General features: G+C 41.4%; 1 non-coding gene across 1 annotated transcript; it reads left to right on the top strand.

The window, feature by feature from the left end:
- Positions 1 to 21,107: 21,107 nt before the first annotated feature.
- Trnap-cgg (transfer RNA proline (anticodon CGG)) lies at positions 21,108 to 21,182 on the top strand. Its single transcript has one exon. It is a non-coding gene; the product is annotated as a tRNA-Pro (tRNA).
- The last annotated feature ends 336 nt before the right edge of the window (positions 21,183 to 21,518 follow it).

Genomic DNA, 21,518 nt, shown 5'->3' on the forward strand with positions numbered 1-21,518 from the left:
AGTGACACAAACCCATCCACATTTTTCAATCACATCCAGACAGAATATCTACATCTAAACTATATAGAAAATACGGTGCAAGTTTTGGACATAAAAGCAAAAGTGACAATAATGATTTTTTTAAGCAAATAGAAATCTACATAGACACACCCAAAGATACAAACCAAATTCTTAACCAACAAGCACACTTAAAATATAAAAGTGGTATAGGGAACGTTACTGAAATTAGCGCAAAAAAGAATTTACAGGCAAAGATAACACCGGCAAACATTAGCAAAGAAATTACTGCTATCACATACAGCTCCATAGATGAATAAGTCAACTATGTTACCATATAACATCGTTGACTTAGCTGTCTATTGAAGAGGTTGGAAAAATATGAAATAGGTCTTAGCGAATATCTCTCAGCAACAAATCCCACTGCTGAGATGTTACATACCAGATAATAACAATTTCGTCTGCGCTGCACTTACGAAACGTAGTAATATAAGTTATTAGACAAAAACAGCGTTAACTGTGTGCTATGAAAATGGGATACGGAAGTACTATAGAATGAAGAGATTCCCTTGAAGTTCTCTAAGGCTATAGCTACAGTAATAAGGATGATCTCAGTAGGCAGTTCAGTTGAAGAGAAATCTCTACAACGGGCTATTACAGAACTAGGAAAGGAAAACATAGGTACAACGAAGGTAACTGCGAAGAAACCGCCACTGTCAGAAGAAATACTTCAGTTGGTCAATGAAAGAAGAAAGCGCAAAAATGTTCAGAGAAATTCAGGAATCAAGAAATCAAGTCACTAAGGAATGACAAAATAGGAAGCGCGAGGAAGCTGGGACTAAATGGCTGCATGGAAAATGTGAAGAAATCGACAAAGAAATGACTGGCGGAAGGACTAAGTCAGCACACATGATAGTCAAAACAACATTCGGCGAAATTAAAAACAACGGCGGTAACATTAAGAGTGCAACGGGCATTCCACTCTTACATGCACAGGAGAGAATGGATAGGTTGAAAGAGTACATTGAAGGCCTCTATAAGGGGAATGATTTGTCTGACGTGATAGAAGAAGAAACAGGAGTGGATTTAGAAGAGACATAGGGAATCAGAATTTAAAAGAGCTTTGGAGGACTTAAGATCAAATAAGGAAGAGTGGATGGATAACCTTAAAAAATGGTTCGAATGACGCTGAGCACTATGCGACATTTTGTCGGATGAATCCAGGTTCTGTTTACAGCATCATGATGATCGAATCCGTGTTTGGTGACATCGAGGTGAACGCACATTGGAAGCGTGTATTCGTCATCGCCATACTGGGGTATCACCCGGCGTGATGGTATGGGGTGCCATTGGTTACACGTCTCGTTCACCTCTTGTTCGCATTGACGACGCTTTGAACAGTGAACGTTTCATTTCAGATGTGTTACGACCCGTGGCTCTAACCTTCATTCGATCACGGCGAAACCCTACATATCAGGAGGATAATGTACGACTACACGTTGCAGGTCCCGTATAGGCCTTCTGGATCCAAAAAATGTTCGACTGCTGCCCTGGCCAGCACATTCTCCAGATCTCTCACCAATTGAAAACATCTGGTGAATGGTGGCCGAGCAACTGGATTCGTCACAATACGCCAGTCACTACTCTTGATGAACTATGGTTTCGTGTTGAAGAAGCAAGGGCAGCTGTACCTGTACACGCCATCCAAGCTCTGTTTGACTCAATGCCCAGGCGTATCAACGCCATTATTATGGCCAGAGGTGGTTGTTCTGGGTACTGACTTCTCAGGATCAATGCACCCAAATTCCGTGAAAATGTAATCACATGTCAATTCTAGTATAATATATTTATCCAATGAATACCCGTTTATCATCTGCATTTCTTCTTGGTGTAGCAATTTTAATGGCCAGTAGTGTAATAATGCATGCTAGAGCATGTTCATTGTCCAGCCGTAGGAATATTTATTTAATTTCAAGTTATTTCAATGTAAACCCAGTATTTCGAATATGTTTCATTATGTTTGTGAATGTGCGTTGGCTTGAAGACATGGTGGGAGTGCTCTAGCCAATGACAGTGCTCGTGAATGGGGAACTGGATGGAAATCGGAGTACAGTACGGGACAGGACACGGAGAGGGCTGGACGCGACGGCGCGAATGGCGCACAGTCAGCGGAAAGACTTGGACAGTGGAGCAGTTTGTGCGTGGTCATGGAGGACAGAAGTATTTTGGAATGCCAACCTGTGCTCTTATGTTTTTTTCGTGGCTTCTGCAGTGAAGACGTAGTATCCGTTTCGAAGTGAATATCTTGCGAGCTATGTTCTTGTTTATAACTAATTACGTGAAGTAGGAATCTATTGTTTCCCTGTTGTTCAACTTATATTTTATTTAATTGCTGGACCATCGACACTAATAAGTGTTTTTCTGATATATACCGCATTCTCAAAAGTACTTCTACTATCGTACCCATCATTTAAACTCGTTAAGATAGTACCTACGGATTTCATTTCATTGCAACCCTTCATTTATAAATTTATATGTTACATTAATAATTCGCAATAGCCGAGTGATAGGAACCTTCGACCATTCGATTCATGTGTGTATTCATATTGAATACTGTTAGACTGAGAAGTATTTGGCTTGTGATGCGGCGACTATGCATCCCAGCCCCTAGACAACGAAACCAGTCAAAACTTTTAATATTGCAACGCTGAGTCGCAGGGATCGTAGTTGAGGCCCATCACATCATCATTTTATTTTATTTTTGAAAACCCGCAAGTGACGACTTGGAAAAAAAAGGAACTCAGTATCATGACAGTTTTTATTTGCTAATAGACCTAGACAAAATGGTTCAAATGGTTCTGAGCACTATGGGACTTAACTTCTGAGGTCATCAGTCCGCTAGAACTTAGAACTACCTAAACCTAACTAACCTAAGGACATCACACACATCCATGCCCGAGGCAGGATTTGAACCTGCGACCGTAGCGGTCGCGCGGTTCCAGACCGTAGCGCCTAGAACTGCTCGGCCACCCAGGCCGGCAGACCTAGACATATGCACTAACAACTCCATACATTTGCAATAAAGTTGTTAATGGCCATGGATAGAAAATAAGTTTATAGCACCAGTAATTAACATCCAGGCAAAAAGTGTTTGAATATCGTAGCGTTTTGGCTTACTATATGTATGGTGTGCTTTCATGTGGATACTTGATTCTGGAATTTGGGTGGAGGAGAGAGGCGTACTAACGTAATCCGAGTAGTTACTGAGAGCGATTGTGCCAATGTGGCGTGTTGGTTAAGGCGTCTGCCTAGTGAGCACAAGTTCCTGGCCCGAATATTGCCTAGGTACTAATTTTCATAGATGTTTGAGACTTGAAAGGCCTCTAGAACCATATAACTTCATTTGATGGAATCTGAGAACTTTCGATGGCAGAGTGCGTAGCCACGTAGATATCGAATATTGCCCTTGCAGAATGTACTGCCACCAGCAAAGCTCGCCATTGTCAGCCGAATGACAATGCCACGGGGGCGCCACCTTTTGTACGGGCAGTCATTGTCCCTTCACCAACGTTAATGATGCAGAGAGGTCTGGACGTTCTTTGGAGTCACCGCCTTTCCTTTGTCGAATCCTTCTCTCGTCCTGGGAACTCTGGTATCTGAAAACGTGGTGCAGCAATCGACAGTAGGTGAATGTACAAACAAGTGGTAGAGCCAAAGGTGACGCGGTTAATCAAAATTAGAAAGTTCTCAAACAACAGAAATTATTGTGGACCGATGATTTCTTTCCCCAAACAGCAGAAAAGGCAGTGAGATAAGACAAGTCACTGGAATATATCGTTATTGAAATTCACAAGTTGCTACATGGTCGCAAACTGAACAGTGGCCGGAATATACAATAAATTTCCTTTAGTTCATGTCTATTGTCAAAAATATTTTATCGTCAGACTACCGGTTTCGGTCTGTAATGACCATCTTCTGAACTATTTTACAAAAAACATGTTCTAACATACTGAAAATGTTACGTCGTCGCTGAATTCAGCGGTGCCATAAGTAATCTACCAAAAACTCTTAAGATTTGTTTTAGAAAGTTCTTCCAGTCTTCACTTTAATCAGAAATGACGATAGCCTGATAACTGGCACGAAATTCATAAACGCATCGCCCGTGACGTCGGTAGTCCATGCAATTAAACATAAGATCGACGAGATTTGGAAGAAATGTAACAGATAACGTCAACACTGATAGAGTTTTCGCAAAACTAAGTAAAATTCACAAATTAATGCAGTTAAATGACCCTTTCTACGTCAAAAATAAATTATGGGGGTCTGCTATTTATTCAACCAACTATATTAATTTTTCAAAACATAGTTTTGCTTCTCTCCATGTTTTTGCAGAACGGTTCGGTCATAAGATTAATTCAGAGGTACTCACTTGGGAACCACATTCTAAACTTTTGGAGCACTCAACCATACGTACTGTTCATTCACCCTCAGTCATACGCATGTCGTCTACAATAGGTCAAGAGCTGATTTCAATCCTGTCTCCATTATGTGTTTGAAAATTCTGATATGTTATGCAATCTCTCCCTGGAGTTTATGCCAGCTTACATGGGAGCTATTTGTCACTGAATGAGGTTCTCAGTGGTACCTACGGTTCCGCATACACAACATTACAACCGAAACGAGAAACAATTTCGAGGGGTTGGTGATACTTTCCTCACTTTTCCTAGAAAGGAAAAAGGTGGAGTTTGAAATTTCTCATTTATTCAATACTATTTCCCCTGAGAACATACACTTGGTACATCGTTGTTGCAGCTTTTCCGGTCCGCACAAATAAAAGTCCTGCTGTCACTCGCGAAACCAGCTGTCCACAGTATAACACCCCCTGCTTCCCGGGATTTGCGAAATTACAAGTTGACAATGACTGTGAATTATGAATTTTGACCCGCGTCGAGATAAGCCATCCGGATCCGAAGTAAATAATGATTATTCCGCGGGAAACTTGATCGTTATTGAATGAGTAATTTCATTCAATGACGATCGGTAAATGGAAATAATTTGGAAATAAATTTTGCCAGTGGAAATTTGGCCGAAAGAAATGATTAAGTTGTAAAAGCAATTAAAAAATCGGTCGCCAGCTCAACTAATGAGCGACAGTACTGTTAAGTACGTTTATAATTGTGTCAAAAATATAGTTTACCTGTTTGTAGCGCAGCAGGTGGAACGGGAACTTCCACGTAAGTGCTGTGTCAGGCTCAGTAGTCTTATAAAACAACGTCATAACAATCCAACTCCACTTAAACATTAATGGTTAACTTTCAATAAGTATTTTGATAATCATTTTGTTCATAATTTGTCAGCTAAGTGCAATGATGACAACACAGATAATTATCTATTGAGATTTTGAATAATGGACTGTCATTCTGTCTCTAAAATTAGGTACTTTGCACATTTTAATCTACTGATAATGAAATATATTGCCAATAATTGATTAACTATGTTTTGAATGATAATAATACATTAATTGGGGGGTTGTTAGGTGGAATAAGCTTTATAGTTTCATGAAATATCCTTGAACTAACTTCACCTGAATATGCATTGAAATAAATCTTAATACTCAAATTTATTACTTCAATCTATTATTAAGTTACTACGGTTGGCGTAAGCTTATTACGTGCAACAATTAACTACGATAACCAGACTGAAATTTACTCTTCACCGTCTATGCAAATAATTTGATAAATAACATATTTTCTCTCGAGAATGACGTGACACACTCGGTTCAATAAGGTAAGGATCGGAAGGAAAATACTTGGGTGGAATGTAGCTACAACACTTCGATTATAAAGTGCTTGTTATTAATTGTTCAACTTCAGAGAAAAGCACAGTCACTGACAAGCCTTCTATAATTTTATGCTGCGAAAATTACGTAGATCTTACTTCCCTCGTTGTCGGTGGATCGACGGAAGTCCACGGCAGCGACACAATGTGGCATCGAACTTTTACTGTTGCGACTTTGGCCCACAGTGCGCTTCACATTTAAGTCCTCGTTTCTTCAGCACTATGCCCATAAATCCGTAATAACTTCCATAGCCATGCTTCCAAATATGCCGACCATTACTTTCCCGTCGTAATTAGATCCAGATACTAGCCGTTAGATGTAACACAGCTAGGACTAGCAGCACTCGACTGTACGTCTTACTCCGAGCACGGCGTCACTGCTACTACTACCCGCTGGCGTGATCTCGCGCCCAGTGGCGCGACAAAACAATCTCTCTGACTTCAACGTTAACTAAATATGCCTGACTTGCCAGTGTTAAATGTTACGTAAGTTAAACATAGTATTTACAATACTTATTTACACTAGACAATTCATCGTGTACAAACAGTTTCATGTGTTAACTAAGCGAAAAAATTCATAGCAAGAACTGCGTTGTAGCGTCACAACAGGCTCTATGATATCTTTGGCATTCTGAGAACCATTACCGTTCAGCTGTCTCATCAAGCTCGGATAGGGGGATACGATTGGCAAGCAAGAAGGAGGGATGACTAGCTGAAAGCCCAGGATCGTCAATTAGGTAGCCGCCAAGTTGGACGTGATGGCAGGTGCGTTGTCGTGCAATAAAAGAATCCCTTTGGTCAAATTTCCTAGCCTTTTACACTTAATTGTGCCCTTCAGATGGCCCAAGAGTGAAGCATAGTATTGTTCGGTTATAGTAGACCCCTTAGGCCAACAGTCCACCAACACAATGATGTCTTTGTCCCAGAAAACTGACACCCTCAGTTATATTGCCGATATCTGGGTGTGAAATTTCTTCGGCAGTGAGAACCAACTATGGCGCCATTATTTTCACTGTTCCTTGGTTTCGGGGTCATAAACGTCAAGTTTCATCCTAAGTAACTAATCTCGCCAGAAAGGTCACTGGAGCCTCAAAATGGCGATCAGTCTGCTGATAACAGTTCAAACATCTTGCACCCATTTCGCCGAAAGCTTGCGTAATTCAAGAATTGTGGTGATAATGAAACCAATATGCTCTTTGGAGATGTCCAGTATCTCAGCTATCTTTTTGGCGAATATTTGTTGGTCCTGAACAAACAGTTCTTGGACAGCACACGATGTTACAGTGTCTGTTCCGGTTTCATGGTGACCACTGCGTAGTCGCCTCGCAACAGTGAAAGGATCGGTCTTTAGATATCCAAGTTTTCACAGTGCAGTAGGAAGTACACTTCTCTCCCAGTATTTGTGACATCTCATTGTGAATGTTATTTAAGGACTTTCCTTGGAGAAACAAAATCTTCGATGGCCTGTAACTCTAACGGGAGACTTGCTTCCGACTCTGCCATCTCGGCTAATACCTGCAACGGAACAAACTGTACGAAACTCAAGAAGGCATACAGTGCTACACTGGCTACATTACAGAAGACGATTAAACAATTTTCTCCATGCCTACTTCTGTTCCATAGGAAGCAGCTTCCACTGAAATCATCGAGTAATTGACCACAAGCTATATAGCACATTCTGAATCATTGTACTTTTAATCGTATACATGTTCCGCCCGTTATGTTGACAAGGCCTCTTTACGTGTCAACTGATTTACAAATAACAGACATAGCTACATGCACACCTTCTGTGTGTGTAATATTTACGTAAGACATATACACACGCATGCACACACACACACACACACACACACACACACACACACACACACACACACACACACACACACACACGCACACACTCGGGTGCGTGCGATTAATTAACGTTTCTCTGTTAAGAAGGAGGATCCGTTAAGAAAATGGTATTACAATTCAGATTTAACTTTTAAAAATTTTTGTATCTGGTGGACCCTATATATTTCTGGGGAAATTATAGCCGCGAATAGCGGCGACGCTTTTATTTCTATAGTCCGTTCGGCCATGAAAGATCCGTGCCAGTTTCGGCGGAGTCCACGTGTCTACTTTGCGCTTACGAAAACTGGTGGCGTAATGTGATTTTGTTTAGCTTTCTATGAATAAGCCTCAGTTTTGCCTCATCTGTATGCACGTATAGTTTACAGTCGTCACTGGCGGCCAGGTTTTCCACTCATTGTTACTGATTTTCGCACACACAAAAGCAGTAAGTAATTCAGGAACAGTGAAGTTGTTTTCTGTCATCATTAATTACCAATAAACGCACCAGCGGTACCAATACACATTACAGGTGTAGATATACGCAATTCCTTAATCTGTTATTCACAAGTCATCCCATGATGTCTCTGACGTACTAACCCTGTTTTCCAGTGCAATTGAGACATTTTAATAATGGAAAACTAAATGTTATGTGTTACAAATGACTGCTTCTGAACATTATTCCATAATACACTGATGAATCAGAGGGCTTCAAGTTAGCTAACTTGCGACGGTACGACTACAAACCAAATTGCCAACTAAAGCAGCTGAACTGAAAGCTGGTAACAGGTGGTCAAATTCGATTTGATATCAGCAAGCATGTCAAGGGGTTATGAACATTCTGCCACGCATATTAAGTTTCTTTTGTGCTCTACTGTTGCTGACGCTGTAGTGTAGATTGTATATAATTGCAAGACTGATATTCTCTTCGAGTTTAATTATTAGAGAAAGCCAATAAAGAATTTTAAACAGCGTTTGATTTTCTTCATCTTCTAGCGGTCGCCGTATAACTCTTGATACTTAAGAGCCTGAAACTTTAAACTTTTTCTGCAAATAATAGAAACATTTTTATTCATCTTATAGAATCGTTCACCAAAAATTCTACACTCGAAATTGTAGAGGTCTGAACCTGTGTCGGTGAAGTGACACGTTCAGCTGAACAACTATGAAGTCTGACGTGAAATTTTGTGAAAATAGTTTTACTGCAGTCCAGTGGAGGAGAACACCAGACATCTAATGCGAGATGATTTGTCACTAGTGCTGGGCCTTCACTACGTTCGTACTACACATTCTGTTGGTAGAAATTAAAGATCAAGAAGAATCCCTGTGAAGTCATATACCCTAACTTCTGCTGACCAGCACCAAGTTGACTATCCGTCCCGCTAAACATCGTCATCCGATTGGCGCATTGTAACCAACAGCGCCACATGTCCTATGTCAGTGAGGAAATTAGGTCCCCCTGCCTTCGATTGGAACTTTCACTTGCACATTTTTTTCTCCGTTACTGGGTTTATCCTCGTGATCTGCTCGGGTTACAGAGGACTAGCTCGGGTTGGACACCTCCACATTGTGTGTTACTAACCGTGGCTGTGGCAGTTGTAAGCACGTTGGACAAAGCTTTAGTCACCTCCAGGACAAATCGCGCTAGTACCGTATAACGCCACCGCCAGCATTGATAATAGTTTCACGTCCAGCTGAAGCCATTTTTTTCACTTGCTGTTGGTTGTGCCCAAGTCATCAGCGCGTTTGAAGTTATTTAGCACTCTCTTTCTTCATTCCCTCCCATTACACCTTCAGATATGAGTGTAAACTGTCACAGCTATCAGCTTAACAGCTCTTGCATCCAAATTGCTGACAAGAATGGTATACAGAAGAATGGAAAACAAATCTGAAGATCTGCTATATGGCGAGCAGTTTGGCTTTCAGGAGGCCAGAGACACCAAGAGTGGTATTACTGATATTGCGATTCATAACAGAAGTGAGATTTAAGAAAATTGAAAACACATTCATAGGATTTTTCGATCTAGATAAGGCATTAGACAACGTAAAATGGTGCAAGATGCGAACTTCGGAGGAAAATCTGAAGAAGCCATAGGGGAATACGGGTAATATACAATATGTAAAAAGACTAAGAGGGAACGATGAAACTGAAAGACCGAGAACAAAGTGCTCAGATTAAGAAGAGTGTAAGGCAGGGGTGTAGTTTATCACTCCTCCTGCTCGACGTCTGCATCGTTGAATAAGTGACCTATGTAATTGAAACATTCAAAAGTGGGACTAAAATTCGCTAGGAAAGAATATCAATGGTAAGATTCTCTGATGACATTTGCATCCTGAGTGAAAATGAAAAAGAGTTACAGGACATGTTGAATGGAAAGATTACAGAACACGGACCGAAAGCCCAAAGTAATGAGAAGTAGCAGAAATGAGATTAGCGATAAATTTAACATCGAAACTGGAGACCACGAAAGTAAACGAAATTTAGGAATTCTGATAACCTGAAAGTAACATAACACATGACGAACAAAGCAAGGATATAAAAGGCAGACTAGCAGAGGGAAAGACGGCATTCAGTGCCAAGATTAGTTCACTGCTATCACGGTTTACGAGCAGCGTTCTCGGTCGGCTGAAAAGATGCGGAATTTGTTGTCGGACATCGCGGAATATTTCCGCTTCAGCCCCTTTTGTTTAATGAAGTTTCGATAGGTCGTCGCGCTGTACACAGCCTTCAAAATGGCGTGTGGAATGGGTATGCATTCCAACCAGAGAGTCATAGTTGAGTATCTTGTATAGGAAAATCTGAGCATCGCAGATATTCCTAGGCGCTTGCAGAATGTCTACAAAGATGCGGCAGTGAACAAAAGGCGGGTGAGTCGTTAGGCGAGGGTCTGTCATAATCGCAACAACGTCCCGTAGAACTGTCTGATCTCCCGCATGCCTGCCGGTCGCAAGCAGCTGAGACTCCTGCAGTCTTGGAACGTGCGGACACCCTCATTCGAGTTGATCAACGGACCACGATCAAACACCTCGCTGCACACGTGGACGTCTCTGTTGGTAGTGCCTATACGGTCCACCTGTTGTGGTACTCATAGATGTGTGTCCGCCGGGTTCCTCGTTGCCCAATAGGAGACCTAGAACAATGATCTCCTTGTGCGTTACGAGGCTGATCGGGACAATGTTTTTTGAACGTCGTCAGAGGATGATGAAACAAGGGTTTATAACTTCCAACCGGAAACAAAATGACAATCCATGGAGTGGTCCCAACCATCTCTACTCCGAAGAATCAGTTCAAAGCCGCACCCTCAGACGGCAAAGTCAAGGGAGACAGTCTTCTGAGACTCTAAAGCGATTATTTTGTTTGATGTCCGCCCTCATGGTACAACGATCAGCTCTGAAGTCTGTTTTGGCCTAATGAAGGCTACACTCCACGGGAAGCAGTACGTGGATGATAGGGAGGCTACTGAGGCTGCAAGACGTTGGCTCTGGCTCTGAGCACTATGGGACACAACTGCTGAGGTCATTAGTCCCCTACAACTTAGAACTAGTTAAACCTAACTAACCTAAGGACATCACAAACATCCATGCCCGAGGCAGGATTCGTACCTGCCACCGTAGCGGTCTTGCGGTTCCAGACTGCAGCGCCTTTAACCGCACGGCCACTTCGGCCGGCACAAGACGTTGGTTCCGACGTCGACCACTAGAGTGGTACTATGGAGGCATACAGGCCTTTCCTGTTAGGTGGCGTGAGACTGTCGCACTGAAATGGCGACGGTGTTGAAAAATACTGTTTTGTGTTTGGAGAAAAGAGAATCATTTGTATGAATATCAAGAGCTCAGATGGAAACCCAGTTCTAAGCAAAGAAGGGAAAGCAGAAAGGTGGAAGGAGTATATAGAGGGTCTATACAAGAGCGATGTACTTGAGGACAATATTATGGAAATGGAAGAGGATGTAGATGATGATGAAATGGGAGATACGATACTGCGTGAAGAGTTTGACAGAGCACTGAAAAACCTGAGTCGAAACAAGGCCCCGAGAGTAGATAACATTCCATTAGAACTATTGACGGCCTTGGGAGAGCCAGTCCTGACAAAACTCTACCATCTGGTGAGCAAGATGTATGAGACAGGCAAAATACCCTCAGACTTCAAGAAGAATATAATAATTCCAATCCCAAAGAAAGCAGGTGTTGACAGATGTGAAAATTACAGAACTATCAGTTTAATAAGTCACAGCTGCGAAATACTAACGCGAATTCTTTACAGACGAATGGAAAAACTTGTAGAAGCCGACCTCGGGGAAGATCACTTTGGATTCCGTAGAAATGTTGGAACACGTGAGGCAATACTGACACTACGACTTACCTTAGAAGAAAGATTAAGGAAAGGTAAACCTACGTTTCTAGCATTTGTAGACATAGAGAAAGCTTTCGACAATGTTGACTGGAATACTCTCATTCAATTTTTAAAGATGGCAGGGGTAAAATACAGAGAGCGAAAGGCTATTTACAATTTGTACAGAAACCAGATGGCAGTTATAAGAGTCGAGGGGCATGAAAGGGAAACAGTGGTTGGGAAGGGAGTGAGACAGGGTTGTAGCCTCTCCCCGATGTTATTCAATCCGTATATTGAGCAAGCAGTAAAGGAAACAAAAGAAAAATTTGGAGTAGGTATTAAAATCTAGGGAGAAGAAATAAAAACTTTGAGGTTCGCCGATGACATTGTAATTCTGTCAGAGACAGCAAAGGACTTGGAAGAGCAGTTGAACGGAATGGAAAGTGTCTTGAAAGGAGGATATAAGAGGAACATCAACAAAAGCAAAAAGACGATAATGGAATATAGTCGAATTAAGTCGGGTGATGCTGAGGGAATTAGATTAGGAAATGAGACACTTAAAATAGTAAAGGAGTTTTGCTAATTGGGGAGCAAAATAACTGATGATGGTCGAAGTAGAGAGGATATAAAATAAAGGCTGGCAATGGCAAGAAAAGCGTTTCTGAAGAAAAATTTGTTAACATCGAATATAGATTTAAGTGTCAGGAAGTCGTTTCTGAAAGTATTTGTATGGAGTGTAGCCATGTATGGAAGTGAAACATGGACGATAAATAGTTTGGACAAGAAGAGAATTGAAGCTATCGAAATGTGGTGCTACAGAAGAATGTTGAAGATTAGGTGGGTAGATCACGTAACTAATGAGGAGGTATTGAATAGGATTGGGGAGAAGAGAAGTTTGTGGCACAAGTTGACTAGATAAAGGGATCGGTTGGTAGGACATGTTCGGAGGCATCAAGGGATCACAAATTTAGCATTGGAGGGTAGCGTGAGGGTAAAAATCGTAGAGGGAGACCAAGAGATGAATACACCAAGCAGATTCAGAAGGATGTAGGCTGCAGTAGGTACTGGGAGATGAAGGAGCTTGCACAGGATAGAGTAGCATGCAGAGCTGCATCAAATCAGTCTCAGGACTGAAGACCACAACAACAATAACATTCAAAACAGTGGGGAATAAAATTGTGTACAGAAATCCTTCATAATGCCAACCTGCTTCTATAAGAAAGTAGCAACTCTAGAGGACAATACCTATTTCCTGAATGACCTACAGAGGATTTCAGAATGGTGCAGCCTCTGGGAGTTGATCCTGAACGCAAATGAATGTAACATATTGGGCATAGACAGGGAAAGAAATCCACTGTTGTATAACTACTGATGACGAACTGCTGGAAACACTATCTAGCGTAAGATATCTGCGAGTAACTATCTATAGCGATCTTAAGTGGAATGACCACATAAAAGAAATAGCAGGAAAAGAAGACTCCAGACTGAGAATCATAAGAAGAATCGTAAGAAAATGTAAAGCACCTGTGAAAGAAGTGGCTTGCAAGGCGTTTGTTCGACCGATTCTTGAGTACTGTTAATCAGTCTGGGATATTTACCCGCCAGGAATGGTATAAGAGGTGGAGAAGATACGACGAAGAGGGGCACGTTTTGTGACAGGAGTTTTAGTCAGCGCAAGAGTATTACAGAGATGAGCAACAAACTCCAGTGGCAGAAGCTACAAGAGAGGCGTTGTTGATGACGCAGAGGTATACTACTGAAATTAAGAAAGAATACTTTCCGGAAGGAGTTGGACAATGTTTTCCTTCCTCCCACATACCTCTCGCAAAATGATCACGTTGACAAAATTCGAGAAATTAGAGGATCATTCTTCCCATATGCCATTCACTGATGGAACAGGGAGAGGGGTATCTGATAGTAGTACCAGAAGTACTCTCCGCCATACGCCATCAGGATATAACATTTGATAGTGAGAAGACGCTAAATAGTTTATAAAAATCCAGATTGGCAATAAAAATAGTCAGTATAGTCTGGGCACAATGCAAATTACTGTGCGAAATGGTATAGGATGATACTTCCTTACCGGTTTGATGGCAGAGCGACTTAGCGTTGGGAAGAGTAGAAGTGACCCTCACAAGCAACTAAGATGCATTAACACGTTGTGGAACGCTGAAACGTCCCCTTTAAACAATTATACACTACTGTCCTTAAACTGACGTACAATATTTTTAGCGCAACGCAATCTGACTTTCAAAAATTCCTACAAAAGAATGGCCCTGACTAACATTAACCTATACGTTTCACAAATCACTTACCTCACAAAAATCTTGGTTACTCGAACTACTGCAATACAGCGAGCACCACTACTGCCAGCTAAATAAAAGATTCAAACTACGGAAGGCACTAACTACTGATAGGGATAGTTAGCAAATGAAAGATATTAATAGAGAACAAACAATGTATTTACCTTAATAGTCATAATATATATAGCAGTTCATGACAAATTACAAAACTCCGCCATCTCTCTCCCCACATCCACCACTGCTGGCGGCTCACCTCCAACTGCGCAACGCTACGCGCTGTTCACATCCAGCTGCCGCTGCCCAACACTACAATGGCAGACAACAATGCAAACTAGCCACAGACTGCACACAGCACAGCCAGTGATTATCACACAGAGCGCTATGTAACGTTGCCAATAAGAAAACATAAACAGCCTACTTACAACGCAAACTACCATCTTCTCACTACTAAACACTTTATCTCGTTTTAGATGTAGGCAGATTTTAAAACAAGGGTGTATAACTACATGATCCACCCGCCAGCAATTTTTACGAAATTAATGGATCATGTCTTTGTTATCGTTCGCCAGTGTAATGTAGATAATACTCACTGAATAATACATCTAAATTAGGAGCGATGGTTACAGCTAGAACCTTTCAACAATGTGAGCATTTTTTTAGATGTTAATGTCATTAACTTTAAGTTTCAGAAATTCGAGACCCTCTATGTTAGTCTTTACCACGTAGGTCTCATTTGATGATGCATCTAAACTCCGCAACACCTTCCGTGTATCAATACAACATGATTTTACCAGCAGTCTGTTGAATTCTTCTTAATATCAAGTCAAATGACTGTTGATTTGTAGCACATTTTTATGTTCTTCTGTCCAATCTGAATTTTGTCGCTTGTGTTTCTCAGCAAATTAGAGGTCATGATCAGAGTTCTAAATTTCGTTCTATCGTCAATGATTTATTTACGACTGTCAACTTCTTCTTTAATAATTTACTTTAGACTTTTACTGTGGGTTTCCATTTCTGAGGTTGTTTCTACGAGTATAACTACCTTTGTGGGAATTTTGTCATCCATTTTCTATTGGCGACAAATAACAACTGTAATCGGCGTTTGATGATGGTGTCTGTAATTTTTTCTTTAATTTGGCTGTTTTCCTGTTATTTTTCTTTAATCTTAATTTCTGTTTCGCCTTTTGTTTCTAGTAATTTTCAGAAATGGTAACATTTGTCGTGGTTACATTCACAGCGACGGTTCTTTGGATTTGGGTGTTGTTAGCACTTCCTTATTACTTCTGTAAGTTTCTAAGTGAACATGATATTCGTGCCCATTCAGAGTTTCTCGTAGTGCCAGAATATTAATGTTTAGTTTGTCATGTAGGTCCGTCAGTTGTTTTAATTTACCAACTTTGATTATAGTTATACTGTATGAAGTTCGTATTAAGTATTTAAATTCTAGTGGAGTCGATGTCGGAAGCTCTGTGTCATGCCCGCGTGATAGTTTTGGTTCCCAGGAATCCAGTGTCCGAGATATAACAATAGTTTCGCTAGGGTCTTTGGAAGGTGTCGTATTTGAAGGTGTTTCCATCGTAAGATGAATATGACGAGACCGATCTTAGTGTTACAACTAAGGAAAGGAACCTTCGAGGTTCCCTCAAGGAATTTTCTGGCTTCTACCTCACGACTTTTTTTATAGGTCAACCCTAGTTCGTTTTCTGATCTTCGGATCGGCAACAGCACCAACTGAGCTGCTCAAACCACCCAGAAGCTACTGCAGGCTTAGATGCTAATCAATGATGATTAGATTCCGTGGAGCTACTAAATAAACTGCGGGGATGTGGATTGGTGTTTCACCCGCTGTTACAAATTGCTCCAGGTATTTTATAAAAGATTAGGATTGTGTTATTTTGCAGCCCAGGGATGCGGTAGTGTACGTGTGTGACTTTCAACCCAGGAACATGTGTGTGCAACTCTGTGAACAGCGCCGTTGTCACCTTGGAAGACGGGAATGTCCATAGAATCCTCGTCATGAAGGTCTGGAAGAAATGACAAACACTTTGTCGCGACGATTATTAAAGTAAGTATCGTAGGTCATGTTCACGGTAACCTAAATCACTGAGCTGGTACGAAAACCGACTGATAAGTATCGCAGACGTTCAGTTTCGTGTACTGCTGTGAGCCACGGCATTTTGAAAGGTGTGCGAATCCAAAAACCCACTGCATGCTGTTCCCCTCGCGAAGTTCACACGGAAATCGATCGAGATGGTAGCAGAGTACTGGGCCATCAGGATTAAAAGGGTAGAGCGATTGACTGAACTTGAGTCACACATTTTATATAAAATATTTATTGAAACTTTTCTTAAATTTAACATTAACCCTGATTTTAAGACCAGAAATATTAAAAAGACGCGTCAATTCCCCATCCACTTGCACTAAGCATTGGGTTGCTGCAAAAGTCCGTAGCCTTTCTCCGTAAGTTTAATAAAACAACAGAAACTCATAACAGAGACTGTTGTCATCAATAATATACTCTCCTTCACCTTTTAAAAGTCTGCCAAAGCTAGGATGAGTTTTCGATTCCACGACTGTAGAAAGCACGTGGTTTTGAGGTGAAGAAGTAGTCGAGTCATGTTCGAAGTGCATTTTCATCCGGGAAAGAAGTTCCTTGAGGGTTGTTCGATGGAGAGCGGAGAAGGTGAAAATCTGAAGGTGCAAGATCAGGTGAATGCAGTGGACGCAAAATGACTTCCCAACCCAACTCCTATCGGAATGAGGGTAGGCGTTATTGTGGAGTAGCATCACTTCACGCAGTCTTCCTGCTCGTTGTTCTTGGTCGGTTGTTCTCCCGGACGCATAACATTATCTCTCGTGGGTGCGGGCAGGTGTTTGTATGGGGAGTCGCTGCTTTGTTTTTGGCTCAACCATTCCTTTCGTTTCCTTATTTTAGCGTAAAGACAACATTGCTCTTCATCAGCAACGATGCAAGAGGAGGATGGGCGGTGTCGATTACGAACCAATTGATGACGAGCAAGGGGAGATACACATAAAATGATCCGCTGAGTTTAGTGCTTTTGGCTTAGAACATGTGGTACCAGTATGTGAACCTTTCCCATTGCAAGCAAATGTCGCACTATGACTAATTGATGACAGTTCATTACATTTGCTGGTTATGGAATAAAATGGCATCGATAAATGTGGACTACTTGCGTTTAAACCAGCTTCATCAAACCTCGAAGGTCTTCCTGAACGTTGTGAGTCACTAACCTCAAAACGAGCTTCCTTAAAATGAGAAAAACAGTTTCTTGCTGTTCTCTGTCCAGTGCCAATATCCCCATATGAGGCACAAATGTTACCGGCTGCCCCCGCTGCTGTCGCCTCTCTCCTGAACTCAAACAGGAGAATACGTCGGATGTATTCCGATTTCTTCACTTGGCACTGCTTTTTTTCCTTTTTCTAATGCCCACAGCTTCACCCACAGTTTCCTAATGACAAAATTACAATATTTAACTCAAGTAGCTAATTTTTTACACCCTTGTGACTGGTTTGATGCTTCTCGCGACGAAATTATCTGCGCCAAACTCTTCAACTCAGATTAGCACTTGCAACCCAGATCATCAATAATTTTAGTATGTATTCCAATTGGTGTCTTCCCCTGCAGAACAGTTTTTGCTCTCTACAGCTCCCTCTTGTACCATGAAACTCAATTTCTGATGTCTTAACAGATGTCTTATCATACTGTAGCTTCTCTTTGTCAGTGTTCTGCATATATTCCTTTCCTAGCCGATTATGCGCGGAACCTCCTCATTCATTACCTCATCAATCTATCTAATTTTCAACATTCGTTTGTAGCACCACATCTTAAATGCTTCGGTTCTCTTCTTTTCCGATTTCCTCAAAGTAACGTATATCCTTGAAAATTTCTTCCTCAAATCAAGGCCTATGTTTGACACTAGTACGTTACTCTTGACCAGGAATGTCCTTTCTGCCAGTGCTAGTCAGCTTTTGATGTTCTCCTTGCTCCATCCGTCAGGGTTTATTTTTCTGCCTAGGTAGCAGAATTCCTTAACTTCATCTACTTCGTGACCATCGATCCTGGTATTAAATTTCTAGCTATTCCCATTTTCACTACTTCTCATTAATTTCGTCTTTCTTCGATTTACTTTCAACCCATATTCTGTACATATTAGGCTGTTCATTCCGTTCAAAAGATCCTGTAATTCTTCTTTTTCACAGGGATAGCCTTTTCACCATCGACTCTTAACATTGATATCCTTTCACCTTGAATTCTAATACCACTTTCGAATCTTTCTTTTATTTCCAGCACTAATTCTTCGACGTATAGATACGTAGTATACATTGGAAGTGGAGGACTATATCTTAGCCTCACACCCTTTTTAATCCGAACACTTCATAAGTAAAATTACATACGGTACCATATGTAATTTTACTTACTGTTGAAACAGGTTTATGTTTGTTCAAGTTATTTTATTTTAGTGATCTTGACACAGCCGCTGGGCTAAGACATTTTCCATTTTCAAAAGCTTATGACTTCTGAAGAAGGCTACAGTATTATAACAGAAACCATGGACAAGGTTTAAAATAAACATAATTAGTGCAACTGTGGACTGTTTTTCAATCGAGACGATTTCGTAACGGTTGATGGCGTTGCTACCATGATGAAAAAATCCCCAATATTGTAAATGTTTTCTGGGTTCACTGTTATTGAGAAACATTTTTAAATAATTGAAAGACAGTTCGACTAAAGCTGTTTTAATGATAGGTTATTTGCTGAAATGTTTTCGTATATGGTTAAATGGTTTACATTGATCACCTCTGCCTGTCGCCAAGTTGCCCGGTATGAGAGGTCACAGTCCAACTAATTACTAAAAGCGAATCCGACTGAGCGCTTATGGGTGCATTCCATTCACATTTTATGACTCCGTACAGCTACGCAGAGGCAACTCAATACAAACGCCATGACAATTATGTGACATGTTTGTAAGAGAAATTGATGTATTTCTTCTTTTGAAGTGTTCGTTCTTAGAATTGGGTACTGAAAACTTCCGTAAAACAGCATTTTTTCCTATTTCCATGCGGATCTCGCGTTCATTAGATGTATATGGACAGCTCAAGTCTGAAAGTTCCCCAACTTTCCTTTAAAAAATCTTGTTAACCTGCACAGACGAACAGGATATAGAAATTGCTTCAACTAGTGTTTGACCAAGCGATCTCCTCAGTAGATGAAACCCATCTCCATACGAGTTTTTGTTCTGTTCATGTTCAAACATCAGACCATAAAGAGGTCCCTTCCGTTCCTACAGTATATTCATAATAAGCAAGATTTTTTTCTGAAAAATCCGAAGTAACATCACAACATACTTGCTTCGATAATCACGAAGATAGACTTTACCATTGTTAGTTACTGTAATATGTTGAAGAGTTCCTATTGCTACTAATGGGACGTCGCAACCGCGGCAAATTTAACTACGTTTCTACACAACAAACGACCCACGTATGGTGACATACAGACATCTATTCCGTGCCACGACACTGTCTGTTCGGCATTTATTTTCAAGCCCGTTTTTACAGCCAATAATTACGTCAGGTGCCTCCATCTCGCTTTTATCAGTTTTCCCTATTGTTTAGGACTGCACATTTTTCCGGTCACGTCACGCATTTCGCTCCACCTACGTTCAACTGCTGCTGCAGAAGGGCCAACTCCCTGGCAACACAATATAGAATTTGACAACCCGTAAGGTAAGCTACACCTATGTTATTAGAGCGATGTGAACAGCTGCTGTTGTGTTTGGCGTTTACTTAGTTCTGTGACTGTCTTTTCGCATCTGAACGACCATCGAACGTAGGAACTACATTATAATCTTCAGTAAAGCAATTTCAGCACAAAAAAATCAGTATTTTGGTAATTACATTATTCGTTTAGGAGTCGTTTTGACCAATGAGCAGTTAGGGAGCAGGACTTGATAGATAACTTATTCACAGGCGAAAAATTTCTTTAACAACTAAACAAGTAACATTTTCCAGAATGAGATTTTCACTCTGCAGCGGAGTGTGCGCTGATATGAACCTTTCTGGCAGATTAAAACTGTGTGCCCGACCGAGACTCGAACTCGGGACCTTCGCCTTTCACGGGCAAGTGCTCTACCAACTGAGCTACAGAAGCACGACTCACGCCCGGTACTCACAGCTTAACTTCTGCCAGTACCTCGTCTCCTACCTTCCAAACTTTACAGAAGCTCTCCTGCGAACCTTGCAGAACTAGCACTCCTGAAAGAAAGGATATTGCGGAGACATATATCATATCAGCGCACACTCCGCTGCAGAGTGAAAATCTCAATCTGGAAACATCCCCCAGGCTGTGGCTAAGCCATGTCTCCGCAATATCCTTTCTTTCAGGAGTGCTAGTTCTGCAAGGTTCGCAGGAGAGCTTCTGTAAAGTTTGGAAGGTAGGAGACGAGGTACTGGCAGAAGTAAAGCTGTGAGTACCGGGCGTGAGTCGTGCTTCGGTAGCTCAGTTGGTAGAGCACTTGCCCGCGAAAGGCAAAGGTCCCGAGTTCGAGTTTCGGTCGGGCACACAGTTTTAATCTGCCAGGAAGTTTCATATCAGCGCACACTCCGCTGCAGAGTGAAAATCTCATTCTGGAAACATCCCCCAGGCTGTGGCTAAGCCATGTCTCCGCAATATCCTTTCTTTCAGGAGTGCTAGTTCTGCAAGGTTCGCAGGAGAGCTTCTGTAAAGTTTGGAAGGTAGGAGACGAGGTACTAGCAGAAGTAAAGCTGTGAGTACCGGGCGTGAGTCGTGCTTCGGTAGCTCAGTTGGTAGAGCACTTGCCCGCGGAAGGCAAAGGTCCCGAGTTCGAGTCTCGGTCGGGCACACAGTTTTAATCTGCCAGGAAGTTTCAAGTAAGATTTTCCTTTCAGTCTCTGAAGATTTATCGCAAATCTGTTTTACAGTTATTTTGACGTCTCTCAGCTTCTTGTCTTCTGTAAGGGTTCGACTTTGCTTGAATGTTCTTGGAAGACACCATTGATTTTGTTGTAACGTTATTGGATTGTCTTTGAATTGCAGTGGATACTTGGCATTTCTGCTATCGTCGGTGCATATGGCTTACAATAAATCTACATTTGTGCCAAGCTTCTGAAACTTTCTGTTACCCAGAGGTCAATGTTTGTTGCTGCTTGTTCATGTAGTCTCTTACACTCTTTATTAC

This window comes from Schistocerca serialis, chromosome 5, assembly GCF_023864345.2.
Source record: "Schistocerca serialis cubense isolate TAMUIC-IGC-003099 chromosome 5, iqSchSeri2.2, whole genome shotgun sequence".
NCBI classification, from domain to species: domain Eukaryota; kingdom Metazoa; phylum Arthropoda; class Insecta; order Orthoptera; family Acrididae; genus Schistocerca; species Schistocerca serialis.